General features: G+C 41.6%; 1 protein-coding gene across 4 annotated transcripts in view; it reads right to left on the bottom strand.

The window, feature by feature from the left end:
- The window catches only part of LOC146706848 (UDP-sugar transporter protein SLC35A5-like), a 63,527-nt gene that overhangs the window by 37,913 nt on the left and 9,329 nt on the right, over positions 1–16,285 (bottom strand). For 2 of the 4 annotated variants that reach the window (XR_014920690.1, XM_085458134.1), the window contains exon 3: positions 9,402–9,599. The gene's annotated coding sequence lies outside the window, so the exon portion shown is untranslated. Of the gene's footprint in view, positions 1–9,401; positions 9,764–15,459; positions 16,062–16,285 lie in introns of those variants that run through there. The other 2 variants (XM_085458136.1, XR_014920691.1) reach the window with 2 other exon arrangements.

Here is a 16,285-nt window from a genome sequence, read left to right as displayed (position 1 = left end):
CAGTCTGCAATTTTGTTGAAGAAAGATGTTGAATCTATTTAATATTTCTTGAAAAATAATTGATTTCTGTGCATTTTTTTTCACACTGCATCAAATTAAGGTTGATTACGTTGATTAAGCATCATGAGGTGGAGCGTGAGGGGTGGTTCCCTATTTTTTTATTTTTTTATTTTTGTTGTTGCTGGGAGTTGGAACCCTATTAGTTAGGTTGCTTAATATTTACGCTAAGTACTCTTTAAAATACCAGAATAGGGAGGATGGTGTAGGTCTAAGTTTATTAGATTGATCAGTATTGCTGAACTATGAAATATTTTTTTTGTATACAGGTATAACAGAATAGCTTTAGTGTAGTTGTTGTTTTAAACTTGAGTATGAACTTGCAGACTTGCAAAATGCAGCAAGATATTTTAAAAAACAGTTTTGTTGATTAAAAAACACTATATCGGATTCATATCGGTATCGGCAGATATCCAAATTTATGATATCGGTATCGGTATCGGACATAAAAAAGTGGTATCGTGCCATCTCTAGTTCTTAGCCAAGTTTAATCTGTATCTATGCATTAATCTCGATGAGCTTGTCTTGTCTTCATAAGGTTAATGCATTTTCTGCTTGTGTATGTGAATTTGCATATGTTGCTTTTGCAGTGTGTCAGACTCCTGCACAATTCTCCACTTAAGCCGTCAGTTTCTTTCCCAAATTTGCTAACCCAAATTTTAAGTTCCCACCTTATTCCTGCTCCTCAGCCAGAAGTTAGGGCCCACTTGTCAGGTTTATGGAGACATGGCGCTGTGAACAATTCAACCAGGAACTTGCCTTGGCATGTCCAGTCAAGTTAACCTACAGGTCTCTTCCGACCGCTGCACGTGGAAAATTGATCCAGATCTGTTTAGCCCCTAAAGAAACACAACTGAGACATTTTCATTATTATCATAAGTACTTAAACTACCCGTGTCCCTTTCTCTGGTCAGAAATCCCAACTTATGTCATGTATATACGTGTAAGCAGGTCTTCATTGCTTTTCCTATGTATTTTGTTAATGTTCAGTGAGTGTAAGCTGCTTTCTTCATTGCCTCTATATGTTATAGTCAGGTTTAATTCATGCATCTTTTCTCTGATTTCTTAATTCAAAACTATCTCACTTCTGATTCTTTCCAGAAATAATTTCACATGTAACACTTTGTCTATGTGTGTTTTCTATTCTTGTTTACCTCTTTGTTTGTGACGGTGGACATCTCTAAACCATCATGAGTTCAAGCTTCACTTTCAGTCCAATTACACCCTGTATTCTCACAGTCGAACTCGTCCTGCTTCACCTCTCACTGGTCACTGTCCTCTTCTCTCAGTGTCCTTTTGTTGTCTTGAATTCCAGCAAACACAGTCTGTTTCTTCTCTGTTTCTCTTCAGTATTTTCCTTTTGGATCAAGTCCCAGCCTGGCAAAATACCACATTCAGTGCCTTTAAACAGTCATGTCACACTGTTCTTACCAGCCTGCTGTCCACCGTGCATGGTTCATCACGTGGTTTCTTCTTGTCTGTTGATCCTTTCACTCGTCCCTTTCAAGATTACTCCAAGCAAGACAAATCTGACAATCAGTGTCCAGTGCTTTACCACCGTTCATTATCCCACTGTTCAACTGCCCAGCCTGTAATTTACAGTACATGTTTCCACCTCGTGGTTCCTTTCATGCTGCTGCTGGTGTCGTCAGTGTGGTTTCCGTTGCACTGTCTTTTGCCTGCTATTAATTCTTCTCAAGTCCACGATGTTCTGTCGGTCTTCATCAGGAGATTAACTGTCCTTTGAGCTTCTTCTCAGGATGGGGACAAGTGCGAGGTCAAGCTGTAAAATTTTAAGCCAAACTCTGGCCTGTTTTCTCCCAATTATGCTACTCTAGTGGTTTTGGCGCCGTACTCAAAATTCCAGGTTGAGAGAAGTCCACCTTCATTTATCTGTAATCTGTGTTGACACACTAAAACATACAATTAATATCCTTTTCATTTCTTTTCTCAAAACCTCCATTCGCTTTATCTGCCTAGAGTTTAACTCATCTGTTTCTCTCTCTGGGTGCTCACTCGTCACCTTATATGGGCATGCAAACTTCCTGTCACCCACACCATTTCCTGTTACACACACACAGCACGCAGCTGCTCAGAGCAGCTCAAGCTGCTTTGCTGTTTCTCCAGGCTAATCAAACTTATTTTGTATTTACAATCTACAAACCCTCTGTAATTCTACTAACTTTTGACCTAAAATGTAGCATCATTCACACAATGATTTCATAATCCTCTCACACACACCTTTTAAATAAACTAAACTCTTATAACATCACTCATGCATCTCTTAAATTAAAAACACTTTCAAACTTTAAAACATCCTACTTTACATCACCAAAGAAATACCTCTCACACCTTTATTCATCATTCAAAACCTTCTAGTCACCGCATTCACACAAGAAATTGAAAAAATAAAACACACCAGCAACTATTGCTGGAGAGAAGTTACTACTGAAAGTAATATGTTAATCTTAAGTATACACAGTGCACTCAATATATTTATATATCTACATCCAACTTCAGTCAATTACTATACATCCACTACGGCAACTCAAAACTTTATTTATAGTCCTCTAATAAACATGAATGGCATTTTAAACACACACTCAACAATGTTTGCAGCAGTATTTGTAAAACCAACTGTGGCTTAAACAGTTCACTGCTTACTAATTTGCATTATTAAGCATGTTCTGATTTTATCTGTTTTGATTTTATATACTGGTTTGTTTGTTTGTTTGTTTGTTAGTTAGTTAGTTTATTTGCTTGTTTTAATCAATTTTAAATCATGCTTTTTATTTGTTCTTGTTTCTAATGTCTCTGTAAAGCACTTTCAATCACCTTATTGTTCAATTGTGCTATACAAATAAACTTGCCTTGCCTTGCCTTGCCTTGCATTTTCACACTCACACACACACATCTAAAAATAGCAGCAGGCAGTCAGTGCATTACTGACTCGACACACAGAGATCTCTCACACCAAATTTTCTTATTCTATATTACAACGACGTCTTATATTTACAACCACTGTCAGATCTGTCAGCTTTAGTGCCTACACAATTTTAGACAAATTTAAAATAACCGCCCAGCGGATAAACTCCCTGAGTTTTTTGCGACCAATTAACCAGTATCAAGACTTTAACTGTTTCTGGCCTCATTTCTAAAATCCCTAACTCAATTTAAAAGTGTCCAACACCCAAGGTCCAACCTTTGCTGCCCAAAAAAGCGCAGATACCGTTCCAAACGGTAAGGAGACTCTAACTCCTAGCTATTTTGGAGGTTCCCAAGTTCTCCCCGGTTGCCAACCGTACTAACCCTATTCGCCGATAGGTCAGGGCCAAGCGTCCTTGGCCGGGAGGGAGCATTACCTCCGAGAACTGCGCTTCCTAGCAGACTCGAACTGCCGTCCTAGAATAATTTATAATACTTTGAAACAACAATCAACACCCAAAACAAGTGTATAACTGAGGCAGGTGCAACCTAGTGGTCAAATGGAGACTCCAACTCACAAAATGACCGCTCAGGTCCACTCTTATGACCAAATTTGGACTCTAACCAACACAATAACCAATTCCCTACCAAACTACTTGAGACTCTAACTCAATTTCTTTGGGACTTCAACCCAGTATTTAAACTTTTCCTGGCAGACTCTAACTGCTTTAGCAGACTTTACTGCTTTCATTTCTTCATTCTTCTTAGCAGAACTCTAACTGCTTCAACTCATGAGATTTTTCATCAAAATCAAAACAGACATCCACCAGTAACTTCAGTGAGTAGACTTAAATTTTATCATATCCAATTTGGCACACTTTGGAAATAATTCAACAGGTAGTGCCTTACCTTTTGGATAAGCCGGCTTATGCCCACTCACTTCGACCACTGGAATTCATGTCTGCCCGTCAGACCACCTAAGACCAAATTTCTCCATCTAAACCTCCAATCCTCCCTCCTCAACCACCGGACGAAGCCCCCAAATGTTAAGGTTCAAAATTGAGGAGGGAGAGTACAAACAACTCTTGGTCCAGTAGGTCTTGGTCAAACAATGATTTTAATGAATACACGCGTGGGAAGACACTCTGTACGCAGACAGCCAGTAGTCCTCGACTCAATCAAAGCATGAACAGATATTTTATAGCATCAGGGTTTGTTTACTGACGCCCCTTCATACGTCACAGACAGGATATATACATACGTCAAATCAAAACCACAATAACCTTTTAACACAGTTTAAAAGAACATCGTCTTCCATCTTCATAACAGGTGCATCCTGTCACTGCCGGATGCTCGCTTGTCATCTTGACACCTCAGCAGCAGTTCTGCGACAAACTGCTCTTTGCAACATCAGCAAAACATAATTAAACTTTCCCCCATAAATGAATCTAACTAAAAGTGTGTGTGTGTCTGCGTCTGTGTGCTAACCACAATTGCACCCTGTTTCACCTCGCGACTAGCTCCTGACCCCTCACCAGACAGAGAGACAGAAACCACTCTCGTATATGTAATAATCGAACTGAAACTATGGATATGACTTTTACTAAATAAATGTTTTAATCAAGAACCTCTACTAAACATAATAACTGTGTGCATAAGCATCTTAAGGCCTTCTTAAAGCTATCTGTTACATTGTTAAAGCAATGATCATACTGCAGATTATATTATGCTGGTCAAATACTTTTTGTTCATCCCCACAGACCCCATGAAGCTGTAATCAGTCTGTTTCTATTTTATTTTGAAAGGATGAGCAGGAAGGAGGCGTGGCTGACTCTCCCACGAGATCAGACGTGAACTTCAGCTACAGCCAGCAGGTACGTCCCGCAGCGTAGCTTGAAGGTGACATCATCGCGTGTGTGACAGCGGTGCCAGGGTAGCTCAGTGGTTGGCGCTGCTGCCTCACAGTCTGAGCGTCTCGTTTCAGACCCGGGGAAGTTCAACTTCCTGCTTCAGACTTCAGGAGAATATTGTTGCGACCGCGCCACAGACTGCAGCTGCCATCTCTGCTCCGCCTCGTCTCGGTGGGCGGCGATAAGCTGGACAGAGAACAGCTCTAAACATTGTTCGTCCAATCAAAAACCTGTACAGCAGGCCTAAAGCGCCTGTCCAACGTCATCCTCCAGAGGTCGCAACCTCTGAAGGTAATGGTGCTTGGACTTTGAGCACTTCCTGTTCCTGTGACGCGCCGAGCTCTCTTCTTCTCTTGGTTTTGGTCTAACGGCAGTCGGGACAAAGTCTGAGTGTGTATTTCCTGTTTCTGTTCAAAAACATAAACGCATTCATTCCTTTCTTCATACGGGAACAGGGATATCTGCATCTGACTGAAAGGAGTATTCCTTTTTCTCCTCCTCTCACATGACCAAAGCAGAGAGCACGATTGGTTGAAAGATCTGAATGCTAAGATCCCCATAGATTATATGCAGAGCTGTTAGTGTTCATTAAGTTGAAGACGGTGGAATTACATAAAGGTAAGTTTAGATAAAATTAACTAATTCCTTCCAACTGGAACATCCAAATCCCTAAGCTCTTGTGTTGAATTTAAATGCTATAATTCCAAGTATTGTATATAAATCACTAATGTTTAGGTTCCCGCATGAGGTTATTCTTTTGTGTGTGGTGGGGGGGTCTTTCATAATTAAAGTCTACAGTCAAGGAAGAAGTGAGTAACAAAATGCAATACTTGTTCATACCTTTATACCTTGTAGCACCACACGTTAAGACCTTAACAACTGTCAGCAAAAATACTGCTTTAAAAAATCGGAATCACCTTGTTTAAGTTCAATATAAATACACGGAAGTGTTATGAAAGCCCTAAGTCAAATGAAGTCATTTTAAATGGTTCAGCATTGTCTGCATCTGCAGAGGATTCATGTGTACATGTATTTTAAAATAATGATGCCAAGCGCCTTGATGGAATTGAAAAATCAATAAATGTTTTTCACCCCTTAATGTCTTACTTACAATCATTAATTTAGAGAAAATGTAGGAAATTGACCTCCCATTCTGAATTAGACAACCCCTGAAAAGGCTCTTCTGGGACCGCAGAAGCAGGTCTTGTGTGTACTTACCCCATTTTTCTTCTTTTTACTTACCAGATTCCACGAGCCATGGATGATGTTGGCAGGGAAAATATGCGTGCTTTGTCCAAAGCATTCACGTGCTCCCCAAGTGTGCTGAACTTCCTCACCGACCCTGACATCCTCATTCCCCTCCAAGCAACTACTGTTGACAGTCCCGTTGAACAACTAGCTGCTCAGTTCAATATCAATGGGATAGTCATCGAACTGAACTTCTTGGAAAAGTTGAAGATTCAATTCTCCAAGTTGAGGCTTTCACTATGCAGAAACCCCCAGCTGCGAAATTCCTGGCACATCATTAAAAAACACATTGATCGTACAAAGTATTCCAGCGAAGGGTTAGAAGTGCTCCACAGGCTGCGAGGTATTGATCTAGCTGAGCTCAATGACGGATTCAAACTCCATGTCACAGCAATCCCGAAATCCCCTTATGGGATGGAAAAGGTATTTTCCACATTTGGATATCTGTCCTTCAACACCATAGAACTCATCAATGCGATGTTGATGAACTTCATTGAGAGTCTGAGAGCACTTCCACCAGAACAGCTTTGTAGACCCTCGCTCCAAAAGATTATCCTCCAAAACAAAGGTTACATGAAAGTCTTACCACAGGACCAGGAATTCCTGCTGCGCACTCTCGATCAATCCAAGGATTTGCTACCTGAACATGAGACGTTGGATTTACATTTCTATGTCTACAAGTTTGGCCACAGATCCCAGGAACCGCTGATTCTGTCCGACATCACTGACTTTGACAACATTGTTCGCTTGTCTTTACATGTTGCGTGCACATTGTCAACAGAGGACCCCCACACCCTATTGTTTTGGTCCAGAGCAGGGTTAGAGAAGTTGGTCGGTCCAAGAACAACATTCTATACTGCCATGTCAATGCACGAGTGCGCAAACATGCAGACTAAATTGGATGAACATGAGGTGGACGTCAGTCCAGTTCTGGGGTCTATTGCCGACCTGCTGTTTGCGAACCATTGGCAGTTTTACATGGACAGTCCCCACACCCACGCTCTGGCAACGTTCCGTCACCCAGTAAGTGGCTTGATAGTCATCGGTGGGCTCGGCCACCCCAACTATACCAAGGCCCTCGAATCCCGTGCGCAGGACTACTACGTACACATGCGGGACCTTGCAAACAAGGCCATGTGCAAGTATCCCTTACGCATCGAGATGGTGCAAGCGCTGGACGCCGCGGACCTCTCATGCCTGATCGAACCTATTCTCGCTGTTCATTTCTTCTCCCTTCGTCATTTGAAATGGTTTTTAAACGAACTCCCAATGGTGATACCCTTCAAATGGGACGAGGGAGACTGTAGTGTCCAGGAGATACTCTGTACATGTCTCACCTACATGGCCGACGAGCTCTGGACTCTGGGAAATGAGCACTCGGGAAAAGGTGGGTTCATCCCATCGTGGAGAGCCTTTCAGCTCGAGCTCGCGCTGGAAGAAGCTTTTTACGGCCACCCTTTGTCCAATGTGGACAATGTCTACTCCTCAGCAATGGGCACTAGCTCACGTCATGAGTTCAGTGCCACTCATATCAGGGGGTTCATGGCGCTTGGCTCTGCCACAGCGCCAACAAGTGAGGACACACCTCCACCTGTGTTACACTGGACAAAGGATGCTCTCCAGACCCATCGAATCCACAGGCTGTTCTCTCTTACATGTAACATGGAGGCTGAGCCTTCTGTAGTTGGCCCTTCACTTGTAGTCCTTCTCCTCCAGGATCTTTTCGGGAGAAACGAAGAGATCCCCATCTCTGCGCTCCAGGGAGATAAGTGCCCTGACATTCTCAAGGGACACGTTAACCTGTCAACATTAGTAGGCAACCTTGCAACCAGGGACACATTTCCAACTCCCTTTACATTCTCCAGGGCCAGGATCCTCATTCAAGAGGCAGGGAAAGATGTGTACGAATGCCTGATGGCTGGTTTCCTGCAGCTGAAGCTTAGGTGGTTCCCCGAAATCAAATATCGTGATGTCAGAGGCACGACCACGGCCTCATGGAACTTTCAGCACTTCATTGAAGTACACAATGATCACCATGAGCCTTCAATGGAAGCACGGGCGTCAGCCATGGTTGGAGACATTGCAGTGGAAATGGAGCGCCGTTCGATGTGTTATGGCCGCAAGTTGGAAAGATACCAGGAACATGGCATGCCGTGGTTGGCTGACGTTTTGAAAAGGATCCCAGGAACAGTCCCTGTACAGACCCAGAAGAACATCTTGATTCTGGCCAGTTCAATCGGAATGTTGATGAATGGTGATTATGTGTCATTTGAGAATATAAAGGACCTGCTCATCGAGAAGAATATCAGCCAATCCGAGCTGCAGAAATACAAGATCCTGTCAACTTCTCCATGCGAAAGAACATCTGGATTTACATTTTACAAGCTCCACTATGACATCCCCTACAAGATGTTGCACCGTCCATTCCTTCCAGACCAGAAAATGCCTCCAACAGTCCAGCTGGATATGGAGGAACTGAAAGCTCCTCTATTGCTAGAGGACGAAGTACCAGAGTCTGTGGTCACAAGAGCTGTGTACATGCCAGCCAACGTGAGGAGGGATTGGACTCCAGAGGAGACAGGGTTTGTCAACCCGGACTCTGCAGTCCCAGTTCTTGACGGGTACCGCAGTTATGTCCAACAATGTAAGGCCGCTGCTATGGCTGCTCGATCATACCAGGCATACGTCCAGAAGAGGAGGGAAATTTTGTTCAGAAATTTATAAGTAAACGTTCATTGTGTTCTGATTCCAGATGTGACTTCACTTATAAGTTACATTCCAACCAGATCATGCTACACGTTATGTTATAGGTTCGATGCCACTTGACAGAAGTGTGATTTAAGTTATATTTCATTTCAGGTGAAAAAAGTGCTGTACTACAGCATGTGTGTTCCATGAAGAAGTTACCTTCCAACCAAAGTGTTCAAAAAAAGAGAAATCCATAAAGAGATATAAGGAAAGGAGGAGATGTGTAAAATACTTCAAAAATATATATTTCAAATAAAAAAAAAACCCAAATAAAATGGGGGCAAAAGCCAGGAGAGAATTGCATTGTGCGTCTGTCACTCTCTGTGGTGTGTTTGAGTCTCTGATTTTTAAATGCACAGCAAGTGTCTCTCTCTCTCTCTCTGTCACACACAAACATACACACACACACTGAGCGGGTCACAGATAAGGGAAAAATAACAGAAATGAGGAGAGGTTTCAGTGTCAGGAGAGGGCCTGTGATGCTGGGAGATTTTGTGACAGTGCATGGTTTACCTGCGGGTGCTGAGTACTCCCTAAAGGTCCCAGGAGGAGGAGATGAGGAGGCAGCGGGCGGCTGGCTTTGGGCTGGGCCTCAGGAAAGTGATTTGTCTGTGTGGTGCCGTGTGTGCCCTGTGAAGCTTAGATGGCTGCTGCTGACGCTCTGTGTTTCCTGTCATCTCCTCGTCCACACATATGCCTTCAAGACACAGCCTACAAGTGGAGACCAAGACATCATCGGTTGCCACAAATAATACAATCTCCTTCTGCGTCTGACATTCTCTTTGGTTTGTTTGAGTGTTTGGTTTTTAAATACACAGCAAGTGGCTCTCTCTCTCTCTCTCTTTCTCTGTCTGTCATACACACACACACACACACACACACACAAACAGTTAAGAGGTCAAGATTAGTCAGAAATATATATCTAATTGGTTGGTGATTGATTATTTATTGTCAGATGTGAACTCAATTCAGTTTTGCTTAGTGCCATATAGTGCCAAATTCCACCAACAGTTTCTTCGAGCTGCTTGGAAAGGTAACGACCCTTACAATAATATCACGAAAACAGAACAAAATGACTATGGCCCTTGTGAGCAAATTCTAAGGTGACAATCGCAATGAAAACCTCCCTATTAACAGGAAGAAACCACTACCAGGCTCACAGAGGGGCTGCCATGTGCTGTGACCGGCTGGGAATCTGTCTGCATATCAATTCAATTTAATAAAACCTTACTGATACCAAAGGTTGACCCCGAAGGAAATTGGTTTAAGGGTGCCGACCTTTTGCCAGCGCCAGCTTACCCTTCCGAACATACATATATTACACAAACATCACATAGGGAAGACAGTTCAGAGAGGCATAACAATGGAAAATCCACAACACGAGGAAAGACGAGGAGAAAAAAGAACTCCCCCAAGACTGAGCTCACACAGGGAGATCAGTTTGAGAACAGATAGAAACACCTCAGTACATGAATCATCACATCTCACAACATAGAAGACATAAGCTTCGAAGGTGTTTGGCGGGGGTGGGGATCTGTGTCAGTGTGAATGTGACTGTGTCCTGCCGAGTGAAAGTGTCCCTTCACTTTGTTCGGTAAAAGTCAACTATCTTCGGTCGACGCACATGGTCTTGAATGAGGAGAGAGATACAATAAATGGTCTTGTTATCAAAGGAGAATTGTTATTCCTGTCAGCTTTTGCCTCAAGCATCCAGTCGGTGCCAAGGGGGCCGCATGAGGTGAAGATGGTAGTTGTTTTGGTTAGTGCGAACAAACTGCTTCCAATTTACAGTAGGTCTAATGTCCGTCACTGGTGACCAGGTCTCTAAATTCCTGTTGTTCTTCTCCAAAATCTTAACCATGTAGCAGAGCCATGAGCTTTTCCAAGATCTTGTCCATGTTGTGTCAAAAAAAACCACAGTCTGAGTACTCACAGCCCTGCCCATCGTCTATCATGTCGGCCAGCCTTGTGGGATTTTGAACAGCTGTAGCCGCTTCTTGTTTTTCTTTAAGCCAGGTCCGAGCCAGCTCCAACCAGGAGTTTGTCAGTCTTGTTAAGGGAGCAGTTGATCAAATCCATAATTCTTCTTTAGGTTTATAGAGAACAAGTCTGGTAGACTCTCTCATTATTAAAGAATAAGACAGACCATACAAAAGATATGAGAAGCCAAACAGGAAAGATAAGGGAGAAGGAGAAATTGCAACGACCTCCGTCAAAAGCCAAGAGATTCAAAGTGTTGTATTCATAATACTATTTCCTTTGTAGTATTGTCTTTTCTATTTCTATTTTAAATGTCATTGTTTTCCTGTCACGCTTAGTGTGGTTCTTTCTACCTAGTTTCCCCTAATCTCCACCTACTTTCTGCTAATCACAACATCACACTGATCAGATGGCGATGCCTTTCACCCTGGTTTATCTCTGACATCAGCACCAACTATTCTGTTGTTCTTATAATTTTTTTCTACATTGCAACATAACTTTGTATGTCCAATAGCCAGATAAGAAATTAATCTAACTATAAATTGTTATCTACAAATTATATTAAGCTGTTACGTTCACGCGGTTGTTAATTTTTATTTACATGTAGTTAGTGTACTGCTGCCAATGAGTTCATAACCACGTCTGTTTGAAGGTATTTTATTGGAGTATCTAACAGCAAGAATTTTGAGAATCAAAGATCATGGGTGCAGTTCCCCCCTCCAGGGGCAAGGGTACCTAGACCCGGTTCGTAGAGTACGCTTGGGGAGTGTGATTGTGTGTACAGCGTCTCTTTATGTCTGTCTCCACGTTGGTTGAATGTGGAGTAAGTGCATATGAGAGCATGAGGGTGGGAATGGATGTTTGTATCTGTGTGTGCCTGTATGTCTGTGTCTATATGTCAGGTTGGGTATCAGACGGCACCTCTCTGGGGACATCTCAGGCCCTCCAAGGTTTGGAGGCCTATCTCCCCCCACCACCACTTCCCATGCCAGTGGCGGACTCCCTCAGACATCGGTGCGTTGGTGGTTCTTTGTGTCTGGGGATGGGCGTCCAGGTACACACCGGCTCACTCCTTGGCGGCCGCTTATCGGGGCCTGGAGCCTGGGGCTCGCTCGGGCCACTTCGGAGGTGGGGTGCCCCCGGCCTCTCGGCCTGGGGCTCGGTCACTCAGCCACAGCTGGCTGCCGGCGGAGCTCACAGGCGCGTCACTGCAACTCCCCCTGGCTTCTGCTCTGCGGCTGCTGAGTGAGCCCTCATCCGGGACTCTCCTCAGCTCTTTCTCGGACAGTGGCGCGGCTGCCCCTCTGTTGATCTTCCATGGTCTCTTGTGTTCTGGGGGCCTCTGGAGGTCTGGAGTTTTGATCTCCTCCATACCTGCTTCATGCCCTGGAGGACGGGGCTGTGGCCCCCCCACACCCTCAGCAGATCATTACATGAAGGAACCTTTTAAAAAAACAAGCGCGTCCATGCTCACAGGTGTACACACGGGTGCTCACACACACAAACTACACCCTTTTTGGCTCCTACCTCAAAGCACACTGTGTTCTGTTGATCTTATGTGCTGCACAATAATGTTTAATATTTAGTATTTACTGTCATATTCCCATATATCATTGTGATGTTGTTTATTCTATTACTCTTGTTCTCTTCTGCTTGTTTTCCTTTTTCTTTCTCAACAGGTGATCCAGGTGATCGATAGATGCATTTTCTTTTTTTTTTTCTGCCCATTCTGTTGGTTTTTGTTTTTTGCCCTTCTCCCCCGTCCCTCTTCTCAGCTGTTTCTCTTTCCCTCTTTCTTTCTCCCCTTCTTTCCCCCAGTCAAGTCTGTCCCGTATTCAGCAAGTGAAAATAAAATAAACAATAAAAGGTGAATCAAATGGATCATTATGGCAAGGCTGGGATGGTCAATTTGGTAAAGTAAATCCGTTGGGCATCTTTCTTTGCCTTTAGACAATAATTCTGATGTCAAAAGAGCCAAACGGGACAGGCAAAAAAAAAAAAAGAGAATCAAAGATCATTTTAACAAGCAGTGATTTCAAAAGAGTTAAACATTGCACTAACACAATTCCTAAAAGCTGTTAAGATATTAATTTAATTATATTTAGTTTATTTTTAATTGCAGAAAAGATTCCAAACGAGTCGTCTTCCGTTCCAAGTACTGGTACCATCAACTGTGTTGGTAAATTAGATCGTGTGATTGGGTGAAGAATCTGATTTGTCATGAACTTTGGGGGGAGGAGCAATAACATCAAAGTGTGGTGAGAGTACAGCAGAGAGCAGATTTTTTTTCAAGGTAAGTGCAATCCTAACCACTAATTCTTTCATTTTGTTATGATCCTAATTGGAAACATGCACCAAACATCTGAACTACATTTAATGTTTTTGTTTATATTTCATGTATTTTTAAAAATAATTTCTCTTTCAACACAGTATTGCAAGTCCTTAGTCAAGTGGGCTCCTCACAAGAAGAGGAAAATGGATAGAAGAGGGAGTACTCCAATTCCTGAGGACCCTGTGAAAAGCAATAAACCACCACTGGTGGAAAAAGATGAAACTAGGAAGCTGGAGATTTCTGAAGCCATTAAAGAGCCTCAGTCCAGCAATGATGGTGTGCCAGTGAATGTAAGTTAACAGAGTAACACAGCCAACAACAAGTGAAATATCAGATGAAATGAGTTACTGCAACAAATACTAAGAATCTCCTCTCTTCATTTGTCTTTGCAGGCAGACGGTGTTGCTGATGGGAAAGGAAAATGACTGCCAATAAAGACACACAAACATAGCTACACACACACAAGCATGCATGCACCTGCACACATATGTTCATATACAACAATGTTCAGATAAAGTTCACTAAAGTTCTTGTTGTTCAACTGCAAAATCCTGTGTTTTCTTTCTCACACTGATGGAGGATGGGAAAAGTCCACAGTCATGGTATTCAAAAAGAATATAATGCAAAGATTTGCAGCTGAATGTAAGAATCAGCATTGTAATGTAATCCTTATATAATAATATTGTATACCTACTGACTATCTGAAGCACTATAGATAAAAAGTCCCATTTTAACTGTAGATTCAAAAAATCCTTTATTCAAAAAATTTGTTTTATTCTTTTCTTTGTAATTCCAGATTAAAGTTATAGTACACTAACAAGATTCCTAAAGGATGATAACCAAATGCAATTCATTAGGTTTGTTGAATTAATTACACAAAATTCCTAAGAAGTCATCCCTCATTCCAAGTTACACTGTCCTGCAATGTGTTGTAGAAATGCATTGTCTGATTTGCTAATCAAGAGTGATGTCACCAGAAGTCCCGAGAGGTGTGATTTAGTAAACGGTAAGTCTAATCACAATTCCTTCTATCCAAATGACTAATTTTATTTTTTTAAAATCCTCATCCCTAAAGGTTCCAATTTTAGAATACAAATCAATAATAATTCTTTCAATTCCAGTTTTTTCACTCTAATTCATAGATCTTCCACTTATTGAATAGAAATTACTAATCCTTCCAAGATACTACCGGTAATTCATATTTCCTCTGTGTGCAGCTTATCTTTTGAAATTGGGTCTTTTGTTCCTTCTTATTCCTCCTGTGAGAATGTCAGGTATGTGCCAGTGTGTTAGATCTACACCTCTTTGATTTCTCAGATTGAGTGGTCTCAACTGATGCTCCTGAAATGTCATTTGTAATTCCTGCAGTGGAAATGCAGATGCAATGCGTTGCTCCCAATATAGCACCCTTTGGTCAAATCCAGAGCCACCAGGCTGAACATCCTGTAGCAGAATCTTGCAGGCAAGAGCAATTTCTCTTATACCCTTATATTTTACACATTATAATAAATCAAATGATGTTTACATTTTCTTTGTATAAACTGATAACTTTCAGATGCAGATGTGGACGTTTGGACAAACTGTTCATGTGGATAATCCTCATTGCTGTTTTTGCGATCATTGGACTCTACATGATCATTTTGCTACTGCTTTATTACAACAACAACTTTTCATGAGTTCATTCACAAACCACTGAGGAAAGACAATAAAAGTGTTGTTGTTCAATGTCAAAATACGTAGTCTTCATTCTCACACTGGGGATGTACTGGTTATGGACAGATTAAGTGTGTGATCATGTATGAGTTGTATAGTTTTAATGTTTTATTTGGGAACAGAATGGTGTGTATATGTAAGTTTGGTGATGGAGTTTTTATTATGAATGAATGATGAATTTTTATGATTATGTCTATTTTTTAAGCTTAAGGTTAACAGATGGAAATTAGCCCTTGGCTATAATCTGGTATGTTTACATTCATGTACTTTTTTTTTACATTTATGTTCATTAACATGCACTGTCCTAAATAAATACTTAATAAATAAATAAATAATAAATGTCAAAGGTTGTCTAACATCAAGATTTATGGTGGTTCAAACTGCAGACAAGAAAAGAAAACTACAGGTGAATCCAAATGTGATGCTCATTGTTGTTCCCAAGACTAAGCAAAAAATGCAATGTAATATATTTGTACTAATCTTTAGCTGTTAGACTACTAAATGCTGACAGGGGTCGTTTGGATTCATATTTATGATCATTATGTTACACCCCGGCCTAGGCAACCGGGGTGCAACGTAGAAAAACAAAGATAAGGAAAATAAAACCACGAAGGCTCTCCACCAAAATCCCAAAACGAAAATATCCCATGACGAAAGTATTAACAAACCCATTCACAACTATTTACAACAGACTATTTATTTACAACAAAACACCAAACTATTTACAACACGGGGGAGATCGACCATGACACACTGAAACACAGGGTTTAAATACATAGAGGGAGCAATCAGGAAATGGACCACAGGAGGGAAACACAGCTGGGGCAAATTAGAACTGACGAGACAGGGAAAATGTAAACTGAACACACTAAGATAACACAGACTTTCAAAGTAAAGCAGGAAATACATAAGTCATGCAAAAACAAAACACTGACACACCGAAACGTAACATTTCCCCCTACCCAAAAATCAAACATGTAACCCCAAGTGAAAAGTTTGATTCAGACAAACGAAGGCTGAAACGAAGGCAGACGAAGCTGATGGAGGCTGGAGCGGTCCCACTGACCCTCCAGCAGACGACAAAGGCTGGGGCGGTCCCACGGACCCTCCAGCGAAGGCGGAGGGTGAATGAGCAGACAAAAATGGCCCTTTTTGGGATTAATAAAGTTATGTGAGATTAGTTAAAAAGAAAAAAAATGGGCATTTGTGCAACATTTTATTTAATATTACAGAGTCAAAGTTTATTGATTTCTTTTACAAGGTATAATTTCAAATAAAATGATTCCTAATGGTAGCTGTGCAAATCTTGTTATTAAGTTAGTTGTATTAGTTACACATAAAATTCCTAATGGGTATTCCTATTTTCCAAGAT

Source organism: Copadichromis virginalis, linkage group LG6 (assembly GCF_057382275.1).
Source record: "Copadichromis virginalis isolate Kocher_CV1m ecotype Utaka linkage group LG6, C_Virginalis_male_GT1.1, whole genome shotgun sequence".
In the NCBI taxonomy this organism is placed as follows: domain Eukaryota; kingdom Metazoa; phylum Chordata; class Actinopteri; order Cichliformes; family Cichlidae; genus Copadichromis; species Copadichromis virginalis.
The sequence above is the reverse complement of the archived record's forward strand: the minus strand, read 5'-3'. Positions and strand labels throughout refer to the sequence as shown.